The sequence below is a fragment of the Sprattus sprattus genome, assembly GCF_963457725.1.
Source record: "Sprattus sprattus genome assembly, chromosome: 20".
NCBI lineage: Eukaryota > Metazoa > Chordata > Actinopteri > Clupeiformes > Clupeidae > Sprattus > Sprattus sprattus.
Genome location: NC_137918.1, coordinates 18,669,777 through 18,687,088, shown reverse-complemented (window position 1 = coordinate 18,687,088; position 17,312 = coordinate 18,669,777).

Here is a 17,312-nt window from a genome sequence, read left to right as displayed (position 1 = left end):
ACGCACGCCAGACGCACGCATACGCACACACCATGGAAACACATGTTCTGCTGTGAAACCGGAGCCCCGACACCTCAGTGTTAGGGGGCAAGTGTGTTTGCCCTACTCGTGTTGAATTTGATATGGCACCATCATCCCAACAGGCCAGCCCATGCAACAGCTCACACCAATCCATTTAACGTAGGTCTGTGCCAAAGCCCGTCAGCAGACAGAGCTGCTGTCTGCGCGTCTGTCTGCGCGTCTGTCTGCGCGTCTGTCTGCGCGTCTGTCTGCGCGTCTGTCTGCGCGTCTGTCTGCCTGCAAACTTGTGTGCTCTGGGTCTGTCCAGCTCAGCCAGTGTCTGCAGTGTTCAGTACATGTGTGGAATGCAGGGCCTCAGATAAAACAGGTGGCACTTTCAGAGACAGAGGGGAACTCAGTTGTTGTTGGACACACGGCAGAGAGAAGAGGAGGTCAGTGTGTGTGTACATGTATGTGTGTGTGTGTGTGTGTGTGTGTGTGTGTGTGTGTGTGTGTGTGCGTGCATGTAAGAGGGAGAACATTTGTGCATTTACGTCTGTGGTATCAAGCATGTAAGTGTGATGTGAACGATGAGACTAAATTATGAGATTTAAACCCAAGTGTCCATCTCTTTCATTCTGTATCACGTCTGCTGCTGTGACACTTGAACTTTACTGTGTGGGATAAACAAAGACTGTTTTATCTTTATGAGACAAGCAAAACTGCCCATCACAACAGGCAACAACAACAACAACAACAACATCATACAACGACAATAGCAACGGCAGCAGCAGCAGAAGCATCTGCTACCAGTCGGCCACGAAGTGCACTGCAAACAACTGCCACTGTGGTGGAGAGAGAGAGAGAGAGAGGGGGGAGCACAGTGAGGCCAGAGGAGAGATGGACCGGAAGGCTAGCCTGGGTGCCATCCGTTTTGTACGCGCTCCACTGATTGCTGCGTTCTTGCCGAAAAAAAGGTCTGGGATCGCTCGACCCGGTTTGGTGTGGAATTTGAATATTCTGTCAGAATATAGCCGAGCGCCCTAATTGGTCCCTTCCATATGCGCCCCAGCGGGAAGGCTACTCATCATCATAAACATGGCCGACGCGGAGGCCGAAACAAGTTCTAGCTCTAGCTGATTTAGACGGAATTTCAGAGCAGAAACGTGAGCAAAATGAGGCACTGAAAGCTTTTCTTTCCGGTAAAGACATTCTCGCCCTGCTACCAACTGGTTTTGGAAAGAGTTTGATTTACCAACGTGTGCCTCTCGTATGCATGGTTCAGCTCATTACGTGACATCATAACCAGACCAAACCGGGTCGAGCGATCCCAGACGTTTTTTTCAGTGGAGGTTACCGGAAGGCATGAGGAGGGACAAAAACAGATCAATGGCAGAGGACGGCTCTTTCTCGCTCTCTCTCACACACACACACACACACACACACACACACACACACACACACACACACACACACACACACGCTCTCACACAGGGGTTGGTCTGTGCTGTTTATGATGACCTGGATCTGAGCTCTCCCCGGTGGCCCCTTACACGTGGAGAGTAGCGCACTCGGACACTAACTCAACCCTGAAGAAGGACAAAGGAGAGGGAGGGAGGGAGGGAGGGAGGGAGGAAGGGAAAGAGAAAGTAAGAGAAAAGAAAGTGGGGCAGGGAGTGAGAGTGTGTCAAAGAAAGGTAGAGAGTGTATGAGAAAGAATAAGAGAAGGAGAGGTAGAGAGATAGAAAGAAGTAGAGCGCAGGTACAGAAAAAGGTAAAAAAAAATAGAGGGGGTGATGGAGACCAATGTACAAAAAGAACTAAAGTGTTAGGGAGAGTGAGAGAGAGAGAGGGAGAGAGAGAGGGAAATAAAGTGTAAGGGAGAGCGAGAGGGAAAGAGAGAGAGACGTAGCTAGAGAGCCAGTTTCACCAAGTGTCAGTGAGTTTCAGTGAGGAAGGACTGAAAGCACAGGTGGGGCGCCAATATAACACACCTGCACAGAGCTGCTCCAGACTCAAGTCTGCTCAGAATGTCTTACCATGGCAACAGATTAATCTGCACACCTTGTTGGAGAGGTGTCTGTTTCTGAATCCGTACCCAGGACCTTAGTCTGAATTAACTGAAGGGTTGTTAGGGGTGTCTAGTATGTGACAATCACTACAAGTTGTCCGCTCAGAACAAAGATCCCAATGTTTCTTTAACCTACAATTCAAAGTAGAATATACAGACATTAACTACTAAGCATCACCAGGATGTCAATAACAATTGTGGAACTGTGTACTGACTAATGATTTACAATCAATAATTAATAGTAAATATGGAGGCCTATATTACACATAGCTCGGGTTGGAATGTAGCGCTGTCCCTTTAAGACTGGACGAGTTACTGTGCTGCAGTGTAACACTTGCACAGTGTAACCATTGCGTAATGAAGTTACATTAACTACTCGTTTCTATTGCTAAATAACTAATCTCACAAGGTGGAAGACTGTAAAATATGAGGGATAAATGACAATGTCACACACGTCATCAGCACCCAAGCTAGTCTAGCTGTCGGGCCATCACAACCACTAGACAGGGTAACGTTGCATGGCTACACAGAATGAGGGAAATCAATGCTATGACAAATGATAATAGCTTACAGCCATAACACACTGAGCACACCTGATCTCTGAAACTAAGCAGTGCTGGGCCTGGTTAGTACTTGAATGGGAGACCAACTGAGAAGACCAGGTGCAGTAAACTGAAGCTCGGTGGGCCAATTCCTCGCTCAATGAATTTACTCGATTACTGAGACATCGGGAACAAGTGGATACCAAATCTGTTGGAAACCCCCTACTGATGGCCTATCCTTGCGCACAACAACAGACAATGATAACAAAGCAAAAACATCTAAAAGAAAACAAACACAATATCAGAATAATACCAAACTCTCATAGACGCACAGCAACAACGAAAAACGCTGCGTACACCAGGCCCAAAATGAACTGCCCACCAAACTTAGTTTTGCTAGCAAACAATGCTCGACCAGCTCCAACCCCTTCTGACCAACAGCTTTGCAGTGGTGACGGTCAGCAGCACTTGATTGGATGCACAGCTGGACACCGCTGGGAACGGCAGCCTTCAGAACACACCTTTCTCCAGCCCTCAGCTAGGCACACCTGGAGCTCAAGCCCTAACCCAGAGGCACCGACTGTGGGCATGAAAGCATAACAATCCTCTTACTGGAGAGTCATACAGTTCAACATGGCTATTAAATTGTCATTTTGATTGGATTTCATTAAGCCATTGCAACCCGCCATGCTTTGTAATGATGACGTGCTGTGGCAAGGGCCATGGCCTATTAAGCTGTGCAAGCGTTTAATATTTGATTCACTCCATGTCCATGGCGAGTGTAATGCAATTGAAACCTGTTGCGGTGACTTTGTCTCACCAATTCAACATGTTACATCACAAGCTTTACAAAAGGGTATTACTTTGAGTCAAGCTTTAACCATTCCTGCTGATACATTTAACACTGCATACTGCAAAAAAAACACTTGCATGCTATAGCTTTAAAAATCAATTAGGGTAGAATGTGTGTCTTTTTCGCTGATGAGAGGACAACATCTCTCAGAGGGCCACAGAGGATTTGTCAAGCACAGCAATACTCTGCCTCTGGCTACAGCATACGACATGCACACAAGACCGCTCGCTGCCTGATATATGTCAGGGGAGGATCTACTTGGCAGCATCCGAGAAAGAAAGGGAGAATGAAAGAGATAGAGAGAGAGAGAAAGAGAGAGAAGAAAAGGGAAGGAAAGGGTGAGAAAAGTGCAGAAGTTAGAGAGAGGGAAGAAAGGGTTTAGGATGAAATATACGTGCAAGTGTGTGTGGATTGATGCCACGGTGGAGATATGCGGATACTTGGCACACAAAAGCCGCTCTGTTCCTGCCGAGCAAAGAGAGCATTAACAGTGAGTACACATCAGTGACACGGACGGATGGGCCCCATTTTTACTGCTACAATGAACCGTGCACTGTCTGCATTACAAGTATGCGTGCGGACGCGTGCACACACACACACACACACACACAAATACACACACACACACACACACACACACACACACACACGCACACACAAATACACATACACACACACAAACACATACACAAACAAACACACACACACACACACACAAACACCCTGAGGATAGTAGGGTCTGCTCCCTCACTGCACTCGTGGGTCTTATTAAACTATCCACAGGGTGGATATTAGCAGCATCCTCGCAGTAATTAAACGGGCATCCTGCAGATTAACATCCACTCACTGCTGTCCTCACTGAATATCATACACGATATTGACTGCAAGCCCCCCCCCCCCCTGCAATCCCCCTCAAGAAGACACAATTAACTCCTGCGTGACCCTTGCACACATCCTTGAAGAATAAACCACTTCTCTGATCCTGATCCTGCACAATACACTGCTTGGCTTATCTGCTTAAGAAGTCAGTTAATACTGAAGAGGGTATCTCTCTACCAGACCACCCCACCACCACAATAACTGGATCTGGAGACTGGGGTGGGTGCTTGAGGGGTGGGATCACGGTTGCAAATCCCCAGTCCCCCCCCCTGTCAGACAGCCTAATCCTCAGGACAGCCTGGTTGCTATGAGTGAGGGGAACAGGTGCATTAATGACCTCCACTCATCATGAATGGGCCGGCCGTGCCTGAAATCTGAATCTTCAGTGGGTCCGGCTCTGTGCATCCTCCACTTGCTTTCGCGCCTTCAGGGGTGGGGTGGTGGTGGGGGGTGGGGCTCCCATTCTCCTCCAGGTTGCACAGCTATAAATAACCTCCAAGAGGCCTGACGGGAGAATGGAACATGCGAGAGGGAGGGAGGGAGGGAGAGACGCTTCCTTCTGGCCCAGGCCACAGAGCCTAGGGGGCAATGAAGGCACATGAGGAGTCGTGGAGGACTGGGTGGCCCCATTTAACCTAGCCGTGGGGCTAACTAGCATTCTCTCTCTCTCTCTCTCTCTCTGAGGCACACGCCGCACTTGCAACCATGACAACCATGGCTTATTATAGGATTTAGCTTTTAAAAAAGGAGGGTGAAATGCAACAATCTGACGATTTACAATCATGAAAAAAAAAAACATCTGCTGGCATTTAATGGCTCCCTACCCTCAATTGCCATGCGTCTCAGATGATGCCATTGGCTGAATGCTCAAAGACAAGAGACAGGCAGGCTGAGAACTACAGCTTCTCTGCCCAGGACCATTCTCAGGGTCTACTTGGGCGATCAGAAACTACAAATAATGCCCAGGGGGGTAAGTGGTTTAGTGACCAACCTGGGTAAGTTAACTCAGAGTAGGTAGTAAACCTCCTAATAGAAGAGCACTGTGGTTTTGTTTTGCTAGGAGACCTATTTGTGTGTGGATCACGAAAAAAGCGAAAAAGAATGTCTCAAAACTACATCAGTGGAAGCTGGGCTGAATGCATGATGAGCCACAAATGCAGATTCACACTTTTGCATGCAGAATTACAGATTTACAAATGACGTTTCACAACAAATGCACAAGCAAAGTATGATGTATAGGAATGAATAATAAAGTATATATTTACAAATATACATGAATAAGTACAAATCATAGTACATGTATTCAAGTTAGAACTTAGTCACAAGCAAGGAGTTCAGTGTTTGCGGATGGAAAAATACAATCATTTGTAAATCGTAGCATATTTGTGGATAATAGTACATGCATTTACAAATCATTTTGAGACATTATTCTGTCAATAGTAAGGACAGAGCAGAGTTTTAGATCAAATACATACTAACAGATATGTATGAGCGATATTAAATTAGATTTAAGTGCCTGTGGAATTCATATTCTGCAGGTTATATCTGTAATCTGGTTAGCACCATTCTGACTCAACCCTAAAAGTACAACTGATTTTAGTAACTAAATCTCCAAGGAGCGTTTTTGAGCAGCAAAGGCCTTCACACAGCTCGCTGTGTATGCATGACAAAGCACTTGGCTTGACACAGAAAAGGCAGTTCACAGACAGTGACTGCTGCTGGGTGACTGAAAGCCAACCAGGCAGCGCTTTCAGCAGCGCACATTTAAATGAGAAGTGGATTGTGTCCGTAAGGGTTTGGCTCTAAAAGGGGTGACCGCACAACAGTGAAGCGAATAACAATACAGAGTAAAGGATCAGGGCAATGTCTGTTAATACCCATTTCATGTCAAGTCTCCTGATCTGGGCAGAATTAGCATGTTATTTATCATGCTAACTACAGGCAGACACAAAGTCATGCTAAACCATCAGGCCGTCACAGACACCAGTACTGGAAGAAGATTGTAAATAACAAGGTCGATGATATTGAATTGGTATTTAATTGAATTGTTTCTGAGCAAAGTATGTGCGCCCAAACTCCAGTATGTCAGGTCCTATGTTGTGTGTTGATGTTAGCTCTCATTTTGGATGTCACTGAGGTGGTTTCAAACTAGAGCTAGTCCTGTGTTTCCATCCTCACTCGAGAATATGGACAATAAAGACAAAGAATCAGAGAGGCTCTTCCAACCTGCCAGAACATCTCCTCACAGATCAATGAATTGGTCACATCACCAATATGCCTCTTCTATTGTTGAATACAAATTGTAACCAAAAATCACACTGTGCTTATTACACTGATGACTTCCTTTGCAGTGTTACAACAGGAAATCCAAACGAAGCTCAAAAATGGGTCACTGTGTTTTCTACTGATAAAGCTAATGATTACCAGAGCTAGTCATTGATAACTCGCCCTAATTAAGGACCTGACGTAACTAGTGTACATCCACCCAGAAGGTCAGGCAGCTGGACTCCATCCCACGGAGCAGAGGGAGGAGGACACCTGAGGAGTGGAGGTATGGGAGTCTTGAGGTGAAGGAGGATTGCAGAACCAACCAACGCCAGATGGTAGAGTGCAAGTCTAAGTGCTACACACACACACACACACACACAGACACACAGAGACACACACACACATACACACACACACACACACACACAGACACACACAGACACACACAGACACACACGCACAGACACACAGACAGACACACACACACACACACACACACAGACAAACACAGACACACACACAGACACACACAAAGACACACACAAAGACACACACAAAGACACACACACACACACACGCACAGACACACACACACAGACACACAGACAGACACAGACATGGCTGACTATAGCCTACCTTCTGGCCACAGCATACAATCTGACATGTGATTCAAGCCCTATGACCGCACTACCAAGAAGGGAAGGATTAAAGGCACAGAGGCTGTAGGTTTGTCCTGACTGCCGAGGCCGGTTTGGCACTACAGTCAACAGCAAGTGTGTGTGTGTGTGTACTCATTACTAATGGCACCAGTGCACTAACCCAGGAGCAATGCACGGCTCTCAGTGTCGCCTCTGTGTCCATACCGTCACTTGGAGACAGTAGTGTGGAATTCAAATAAAAATCGGTAAAAAATTTCACATCACAAGACTGTTAAGGGTTAAACCTCAATTTAGGTCACAAAACATTGTACATCCTTTTCACAAATCTGTGCAAAATGCCAGTTAATATGGACGCATCATCCTACAAATGCTGTGATGGGACTGCCCGTAACCTTAACTCAAACTGGTAAATTGGATCAAGGCTATTTTTGCAGTTCCCCTGAGTCAGGAGTGGAAATGGCTACCTCGTGACATGATGGGCATTGACTGAGTTTAATCTGATCAGTGCCACTTGTCCACTCGACATGATGCCATCAAGGATTGTTTTCTTTGATCGATCTTTCTAGCAAATCAAAACAATACCATTTCCTGAATTCTGCAAAAAGGGACATTATTTTCCTCCCCCAGAGGTGGGTACGGGACTTTACATGGAAAGCAGACCATAAAAAGCAGACCACAGCAGCTACAGTATCCCACAGCTCCAGCTAGAGCAAGTCCACAAAGTGCTGTGCCAATGCACATGTCCATTTTCTGGGGGGCAAGTTAGATCCGTACAATCTTAAGACAGCTTCACAGCGATCTTCAAAACACTGAAATCCCACACGGTGTTGACTGTGGTTTAGGGACCAACTCAAGCCGGCCAGCACAGCAAAAATGCCTCACTAAGAAGAAAGCAATACTGGTGGAGCGCTGTCCACAGAATGAGGGGGCAAGCTAGCCTCTGTACATTAGGGGGTGACTGTAATTCCTCTGGCACACACACATCACTGCGGAGCAGTCTAATCGCTCTGGCATCCTGCTGCTACTGCCAATCAGAGCCGAGAGGGAGGGGGCATAAACTTCCTTCCGAGTCCATTCATACCACAAAAGCCACCTGCTGTGCCCGTCAAAGGCTGTGAGAGCAAGAGAACGGGAGCGAGAGGAGCAGAGAACTGCCCACGTCTCTGGGATGGGTGGAAGGTCCCATGCACTGAAAGAGAACCACATCCTTTATTGACCCTTTCATGAGGGGAAACTTATCTTAGCTTGGCTCTTCTCTCCCTTTACGGCGCTTTGGACAAAAGCGTCTGCTAAATGACTAAATGTAAATGTAATGGAAACACTTCTGAGCTCTATCCAAAACCTGGTAGCTGCAAATGAATTGATGTAGGAGTCAGGTAACAAGAAGGGCCCTTTCATGCGAGTAGGATAAGGAAGCTAAGCTAAGACGGAAGAAAGGTAAAGGGTACAATGCTGGCTAGACACTAAACACTCCTAAACACTGGGATCAGCACAGGACACACCGAGGAGGAGGACAGTATTATTGCTTGGAGGGCTAGATTGAACTCCCATGGGATTAATCGGAGCAGGATTAGGCCACTCCAGTGATGTCATTCATTCGCAGACAGTATTATTTTGAACAATATCAAGTGTCATTTCAATAGCCAAAGCAAGGCTAATGGCATTATTTTGTTATCTGGGAAATAACATATAAGTGCAAATAGTACAAGGACATTCATCTACTTAAATGCAATAATTTCAAGATAGTAATCTATTGGTAAGGCTACTTATCAGTAAATGCATTTCAGTAATTTACAGATTGTCTGCCTTTTGAAGATGTTACACAAGAGTCTTAGAACTACAATGTTACAAACAACAGAACAAATAAACTCAGGCAAACCCCGCGGCAACGTGGTGTTACTATTTAGCGAGGCACGTTGTTTCCTATACCGGAGAATACATTCATCTTAGATAATCATCTCCAATAGGCTACATAGACTGAGTGGCAGTGATCTGTTCTCCCGGAACATGAGAAGTTCTTAAAACTGTGAGAAGACCAATTAAATTCGCAGCAGAAAATATTTTAACACGTAAGTAACACGTTACATGCAACTAAAATACATTTCCGTGAAGGCAATAACTAACTTGAGGAGCCACGTTTCACAACGTTGATCAAATGAAAGCCAACGCCAAAGCAAACATGACGGTGAAGAAAACCTAGGTTGTGAAACAAAATAATGTAAGGCTTACCTAAACTAAATACAAATAGGGTACTTTTATTAAGAACTTATTGTATTATTATTTTATTTATGCTTATTGCTTCTCCCATTTCCTTCGTCTTAAATTTCAGACTAATTGCGGAAGCCCAAGCCAAGATAAAAAAAAACAGGACCTAAGGCCTGACCATTTGACTTTCCCAACGGAATTTTGTGTTTGGGAGCCTAATAGATAAAGGATTGCTTACCTTTCGGGAAAAATCACTTTCCTTTATTTGAGGTTACATACGTTGTCAACACAGCTGAACTCCTGTTACTGATTCAGGGTAATCCAAGTGGTTTTGTCAACCTATACAAAACTTGAAATCACGGTCTGTCCCATCCCGTTTTCATATAACTTAGCCTCCGCCAAGAAACGGTAAATAATCGGCTGCATTAAAGTAGCCTAATAAACTGCTTCTGTAAAACTGAGTAGCCTATAGCCAAACCATTTGGAAAACACGTTAAAACAGATACAGACGAGTCAGATAAGAAGAATGGGTATCAGCAATGACTAACAAAAACCTTTAAACCGGAACTGGTAGAGATTGGAATAAGGCTAGGCTACATGACAAAAGACACCCAAGCGGCCGAGGAATACCAAAGCTTTCACAGTTGGCGCGCCTCCTCCTCGCTGAGAGTACCGCATCTCACAATATGGCCGCCATGAGATATGCCTATGTTTAAATGTATCCAATGCAAAGTTAGATGAGTTACAATAGGATATTTTACATGCAGAGTCACAAACGGACATTTAGAGCATATTAAACTGGCTCAAAATGTTTTGTTTTGACGAGAAATAGAGGTAATATGGTTCAATGGAACAATCGATGTGGAGAATAGCCTATGCCACTTGCTAGTGTAATAGCGCCATCTATAGCAAATGGCACCTGGTGCCTGCCCTCGATGTTCCCAATATGTCCAACCGAGAAAATTCTTGCATAGGCTAATTTTTTATTTATTACAGTGCATGAAATGCCCTGTATTGTTATTCCTAGGCTTCTTCTTCTTCTTATTCTTGTTACCTTTTTCTGCAAGTAATTCAGCCCGAACCGCTTAACGTAGAAACTTCATTCAAACTTTGTCGCGTAGGTCTTGTAAAGGACACTTATGCTATGTATTTTTCACTTTTCTAAACTTTATACTTTTTAAGTTATTAAAGAAAAACGAATCTAAATTTTCCCATTGACTTACATTGGGCCATTATGACATCATAATAGGGTAATTAAACTGGCTTGCACCTGTGCTTCACTGACACCTGCGGCAAGCAGTCCAAGCAAGCTTCCAAGGGTCCTCTTCTCTCTGTACCTCTCCATTCAACTGTATAACTAGGAATATTAATAGACACCTTCCATACTCTACTTTTTTTTCTCTCTATCCCTCTCACTCTACTTTCTCTCACACTCCATCTCTCTGCTTCACTCTTTTTTTCTCCTTCTTTCAATATTTTCACTCTCTCTTTACTGTCTTTATCCAGAGCCACTCTTGTTCACTCTTCTTTCCTTACTTTGTTTCTTCCTCTTTTCTTTCCTTTCTTCTTTCCTTCTTTCTACTCTTCTTTACTTTCTTCTTTCCTTCTTCCACTCTTCTTTCCTTTCTTCTTTCCTTCTTCCACTCTTCTTACCTTTTTCTTTTCTTCTTTCCTTCTTCCACTCTTCTTTCCTTCTTCCACTCTAATTTCCTTTCTTCACTCTTCTTTCCTTTCTTCTTCCCTTCTTCCACTCTTCTTTCTTTCTTCACTCTTCTTTCCTTTCTTCTTTCCTTCTTCAACTCTTCTTTCCTTCTTTTACTGTTCTTTCCTTTCTTCCTTCCTTCTTTCACTTTTCTTGTATTCGTTCTTTCTTAACTTTTGCATTTCATGCACTGGTATTTCCTTCAGGAAATGCATTTTCTAGTTTTTTATTCATATTGGCAAGTGAAAAAGGCAGCAAAACACTTTCAAGCTCAAATGCAAGAATTAAGTCTGGATGGTTTTGGAGAGTATGCAGACCCTTTCGCTATTCGCGCAACTGGTGATCTTATACAGAGAATATACACTTGATTGCATTCAATTAACATGATCATCCACCTACACACATCTCTCAAGCAAAAATGTTGAGAACGCGTGAAACACTATTGCTGTAAATGCACCGATGGGCTTAAACATTACGACCACCTGCACAAAATGCTGATGCCTCCGTGCCACCAAAACAGCAACATCACCAGACGTGGACTATATAAAACCTGAAGGTGCCCTCTGGTATCTGACGGGAAAATATAAGTGGCAGATCCTTTAAGTCCTGTAAATTGTAATATGGAGCTGCCATGGATCAGACTTGGCTCTCACAGACTTTGGAATCTGGACAATTTGGCAACCAGGGCAACACCTTGAAGTGTTCCATTAACCATTCCTGTAGCATCTGTGCCGTGTGACTGGGTGCATTTGCTAGAAAGAGACCATTGCCATCAGGGAATAACACTGAATGGGTTTACCTGGTCCATAATGTTGTTTAGGTAGGTGGAACATGTCAAATAGCAGAGCATCATAGTCTCTCCACTCCACTAGCTCATCTTTTACAGGAAGTAATTGGTGCAAGCATTACTTTCCTACTCCTCCACATCATGTAAAAGAAAACTCCACTCATGAAACAAGGCAATTATCTTCCATCGGTTTCCACGTCCAGTTCTGACATTTGTCTGCCCATTGTAGATGATTTTGATGGTGGACAGGGTGTGCTGTGTTGTGTGTTGGGACACATTCCTCCCATAACTAGGATTTAGATGTTCTGCATCTTGGGCCACAGTAGCCATTCTGTAGGTTCAAACCAGATGAGATAGTGTTCATGAATGGGGGAGCTTTGTAGGGCAGCCGTGGCCTACTGGTTAGGGTTTCAGAGTGGTAACCGTAGGATGGCCGGTTCGATCCCCAACCAGTAGGAAAAATGTGGGTGGGGGAAGTGGTAGACCACTGCTCTCCCATGCCTACATCCACAGTTGAAGTGCCCTTGAGCGAGGCACCTAACCCTGTTATTAACCCTGTACATTTCAGAGTGTGTGTGTGTCTACCCCACCTCTGCCATAGAGAGGACTTTCACTTTCTTTTTTCACTTTGAGTGCCCGACACCCTGTTGCAGGATTGTGGTTTGTCCCTGCTTGGTGTGGGCAGGTACTCACCACTGCTGACCAGGAGAACCCTGTTCTGACTGAGTCATCCAGCCAAAACATCAAAGTCAAAGTCAAAGTCAGTTTTATTGTCACACAGCAGGACCCACAACACCACACACATGCATTTTGGCGGCGACACAGGACACACACACACACACACACGCATGCTGATGAGGTCGCCGGTGAAATTGTCCTTCTGCTTTTTAACCCATCCTGAAGTCCTTGTCCATCCACAAGGGGCTCCAGGAGCAGTGGGCAGCCTTTTTTTTTTTTTTACGGCGCCCGGGGACCAGGCCAAGTGTTCAGTCCAATCCTGGTCAGGGACGGAGGAGATCGATCTTTCGCATGTTTTTGTGTTTGGGTTCTATACGGAGGAAACCCTTGTGAACACGGGGAGAACATGCAAACTCCATATGCCCCATGTCAATGCCACATTTCCACTTTTGGGGGTATAGTTACTATGACTATGTCTTACCTTATTGTGCGGGTATGAAGGCATGGATATGAATGCAATGTATTTCTGTATCTGCCGTGGTGCTAATTCAGAGCTAAGAAGTAATTGAGGAAACTGTGTGTAATTTGGATTCACTCTGTGACACACAATATTAATTAAAAAATGCAATTGGAACAGTAACTCACCTTGCTCAGGTCAGCTTGCATCAACTATAGATAAAATAGTCTAGCAATACTGAGGTGAGTGGAGAGGCTGTTCTGGGGTGTGAGGTGCATGTCGCTGCACCATAGTCTAGCAATAATGAGGTGAGCGGAGAGGCTATTCTGAGCTGTGATTTCCACTGGGACACTGAAGGGGCTATGGCGCAATGGTCTTGTCAAGCTGGTGACAAACAAAGGAAAGTCAAAGCTATTGCTTCAAAAGAAGAACTATGTTCAGAGGTGCAGCTTTTGTCGAATGAAGGGTATTGCTCCGCATGGTCCTCTGTCTGTTTAGTGTGTATGTTATTAGGATGTTTATCAAACACAGAATTGAATTAAATATGTTAATCATACACAGTCCTGGCTCTGTATGGCGGAACAAACCTAACAGCTCAGACCAAGCCATAAACAATTCCAGCCAATCAACAACTTGCTTCGGGGGCATGGAAAGGAGGCGTGTAATTTGATTGGCTGCTGAGCTCAAATACCAACAGCCTTTTGCCAGAACCATGGACCACTGCCTTTATCAATGCATAGATATACAGTGTGTCAATCAAAAACCATCGCCACCATAGTACCATCAGTGAAGCATGATGCAGGATTGTGCTATCATGGTGAACCTTAGGAACAGTGAATGGAGTCAGGGTGTGAGTTGAGGAGAAGATCCATACTGCCAAATGCTGAGAGTTCCTTGAAGAAAACTTGCTCTGTAATGCATTTGACTTTGGACTCGAAATCACCTTCCATCCCAACAGTGTCTCAAAGCATCAAGTCATCACAACACAAGGCATGAATAAGGAATGTCTGTAAAGAGACTTGAAGAGAACAATTTGCAGCCAAAAGTGACTGAGCTTAACAGAGTCTGTCTGGAAACTGACATTAACCAGGCAGTTCACCAAACTGTAGAGATTCAATAAGAATCACCAAATTGTTTCAAATAAATTATTTGAAAATGAAATATCCTTCTGTGATCCATCTCATCGAACATTTTTGGGAAGTATCACAGAGATATTCCCTTTGAAGGCTTTCAAAGCTGCATTGAACCAAACTGAAAATCAATGGACAAGAGACATAGAAGCAGACCCAAACAAGCCTTACTGGTGAACAAAAAAGCAGGTGATACTGAAAATATTCAATATAAAGATTATTCAATATAAAGTAATAATTCATATGACATTGTGGGAACCATTGGGTGTCTTGTATCTTAAATCGTTAAAGCTTAATCTTATTTTTTGTATTAATTTGAAACGTGGTCATTAATCCGTATATAAAATAGGTATGATGGATCACCTACTGTATATTATCAGGGCAATGGATCGTCCACCTAATAGTTACCCTATACTGACGCCCTGAGGCAGTTGAACGAACTTTTCAACCGGCTGGCGAACAAAAGATCCTGCATTTAAAGTGTCCGTGGTGTTTGTCGCGGTGTTTCATGGCCCGACACAGGTGTTATTAGGGTTGCATGCGCCTTGGTCTACTGATGGTAACCAGCTTTAAGTGATCGAATACATGAATAGAAGCTATCTACCGTAATTAAATGTTTATGGTATTCTATCCTCTCAAGAAATCAAACGCCTCTATTCAAAATCAAACATCCACCTGTTCAAACTAAGAAGTATTTAAGCTTAAACTACTGTAATTCCTAAACATAGATGAATGTAAATAAAATGACTGCGTGCGTAACAGCTTTTCTGACTGACTTTTCATGACCCATTATGCAGTTCATAGTCAAATGATAGTTCCTATTGTCGATTTATTGTATATTGTTAAAATAAAAATGTGTATAGTGTAATGTTTTAGGGTTCAGTGTTCGTGGAAGGGACTGCTTTTTTGACAAGGCCCAAGAAATGGTATTAGAGGGTCATGCTTGTTGTACTGTCGTCAAACAAAATCATTGAATGGGTAGATTTTTTCAGCAATAGTGCATAGGCTGTGATTTTACGTCTGTGAAGTAATCTGTGATTTTACGTCTGTACCCACTATTACCAAACAGGTGTATTTCCTTTCATATATTTGGATATTATTTCTTTACATTGTACTTATCATGCTGTGCACGCGAGTGTGGTGGGCGTTTGTTGTAGGCCTAGACCTTACGCATAGTTCTCTGCGGCTTTACCCAGGCATCCCTGGGTGTCAGTTCAGTGAGTCATTAGGTGGGCTTGTATTTGCCAGGCGGAGTACCCAGAAAACTAACATTATTATTTTTGCCACTTGATGGCGCTCTTTACTTGGTCCAAAAAGAACAAACGGTCTGTCTTTGTCCAGTCTAGTCATTCCATTAAATCACGCGCGTGAGAAAGGAGTGGGCACCTGTGATCACATCTATTCGTCACAAAACGTCAGAGTCTCTCAAACGCATACACATATTTCCCTAATATCCAGTTTCACAGTGATGCTATAGATACGTAATCTAACCTCCGTCATCATTCGAGAATTTTCGTTGGGGAAATGGTTCCAGGCTTGGCTCCTTCACAAAGCCTATGAGTGATCAGAGAAAATTAAATTTTAAAAATCCCCACATGTCTATTGGAAAAAATAAAATGTGTAACTTCAATAAAAATTAGCTAAGACGTGTTTATAATAAACTTTATACATGGGGCATATAGGCCTGGTGGACTGTTGACCCTGTTTGAGGCTGTGATTGACAACATATGCATGGATCTCAACGTGAGATATGGCGACACAAGTCATGCATTCAACTAGGCCTATGAATGTAGAGCACACATTTCCCTTCTAAAAGTGTGAATAACCAATTTTTTCCCGGATTTGCGTCAGCCACACCATGTTGGTTACTTGGTGAATAAATAGTGTAAAGAGATAATATGTATCTTATTTTGATAATTAATTGTGGGCATTTGATTCATGAAGAAAGATAGAGAAAGTGGCTATTTGTAGACTTAATTGTTTAGGTTATTTAATTGGTTGGTAGGCTTCAGATATTTTTATTTAGCGCACGGAAAACGATACTTATATGAGAAACCTGGTCCCTGAGCTAGGCTATATAATGTTAAAAAAATGTTTATTCGGACTGAATGGCCAAGGATGTATGTCCACAAACCGCCCACGTGTTTGCCATCACTGTCACCCGAATTATGACTAAGAAAAAACTTCTTTCCCCGGTAAAATTAAGTTTTCAAGATAACTTCCATCTGCGGTGAATGGCTGTGACTAGTTCATCGATGAGGAAGGAACTGTAGGCTATATTCCGGGAGGAAGGCTTGATGACGTCTATAGCATACTTAATGTCACTTACTGAAAAAAGGCAAGACTCGCTATTCATGGATAAAAATCCGAGGTAATCGGACCAGCGGAGAAAAAGTTTGTGGGCAAGATATGTAGAAAACTATAACAATTAATTTTGTTGAGTTTTTTTGGTTAGATCAGGCGACTTTGCTGATCGCGATTTGTATATAAAAGTGCAGAGGTTGTTTGAACTGACGAGCACACAAAGAAACGGCAGAGGCGCTTAAGGGAAGAAGTGCCGTGGTGAGAAAGATTCTTATCTCTCTCACACAAATCACAGCCGCACCCGATACGCATCCGACAGCATTTCTCTACATTCTCTGCAATAGGTACGTGATATGCTTCGGTCTTTTTGACATCTAAATCGGTGCGTTTTAAGAACTGGAATTTCATGAGGAAACTTGAAGTTCTGACTTGGATTTTTTTATAAGATCTACCTATTTTCATCTTCTCGTTTACGATTTGGAAGTGGATTCTGTAGCCTATGCATACCTGTAAAGTTTTTATACGTGAACCAACGTGTGGATATATCATTCCAAAGTTTATTCAGAGTCTTCTCTGCCGGAATATGTTTGCCTTTGAATGGATTTTAATTCTGTTTGATAAAGCAGTTCTAAGATTACAGGATGGCTGCTTCTATAGCTATTAGTCCATTCAGATGCGGTTATTGTGTATCTGTGTGCATTGATCAATAACATTGCGACTAAGGAAACATAAAGTATGTTTCCGACTGCTTAACTGTGTTATTACTTCTTTCACAGC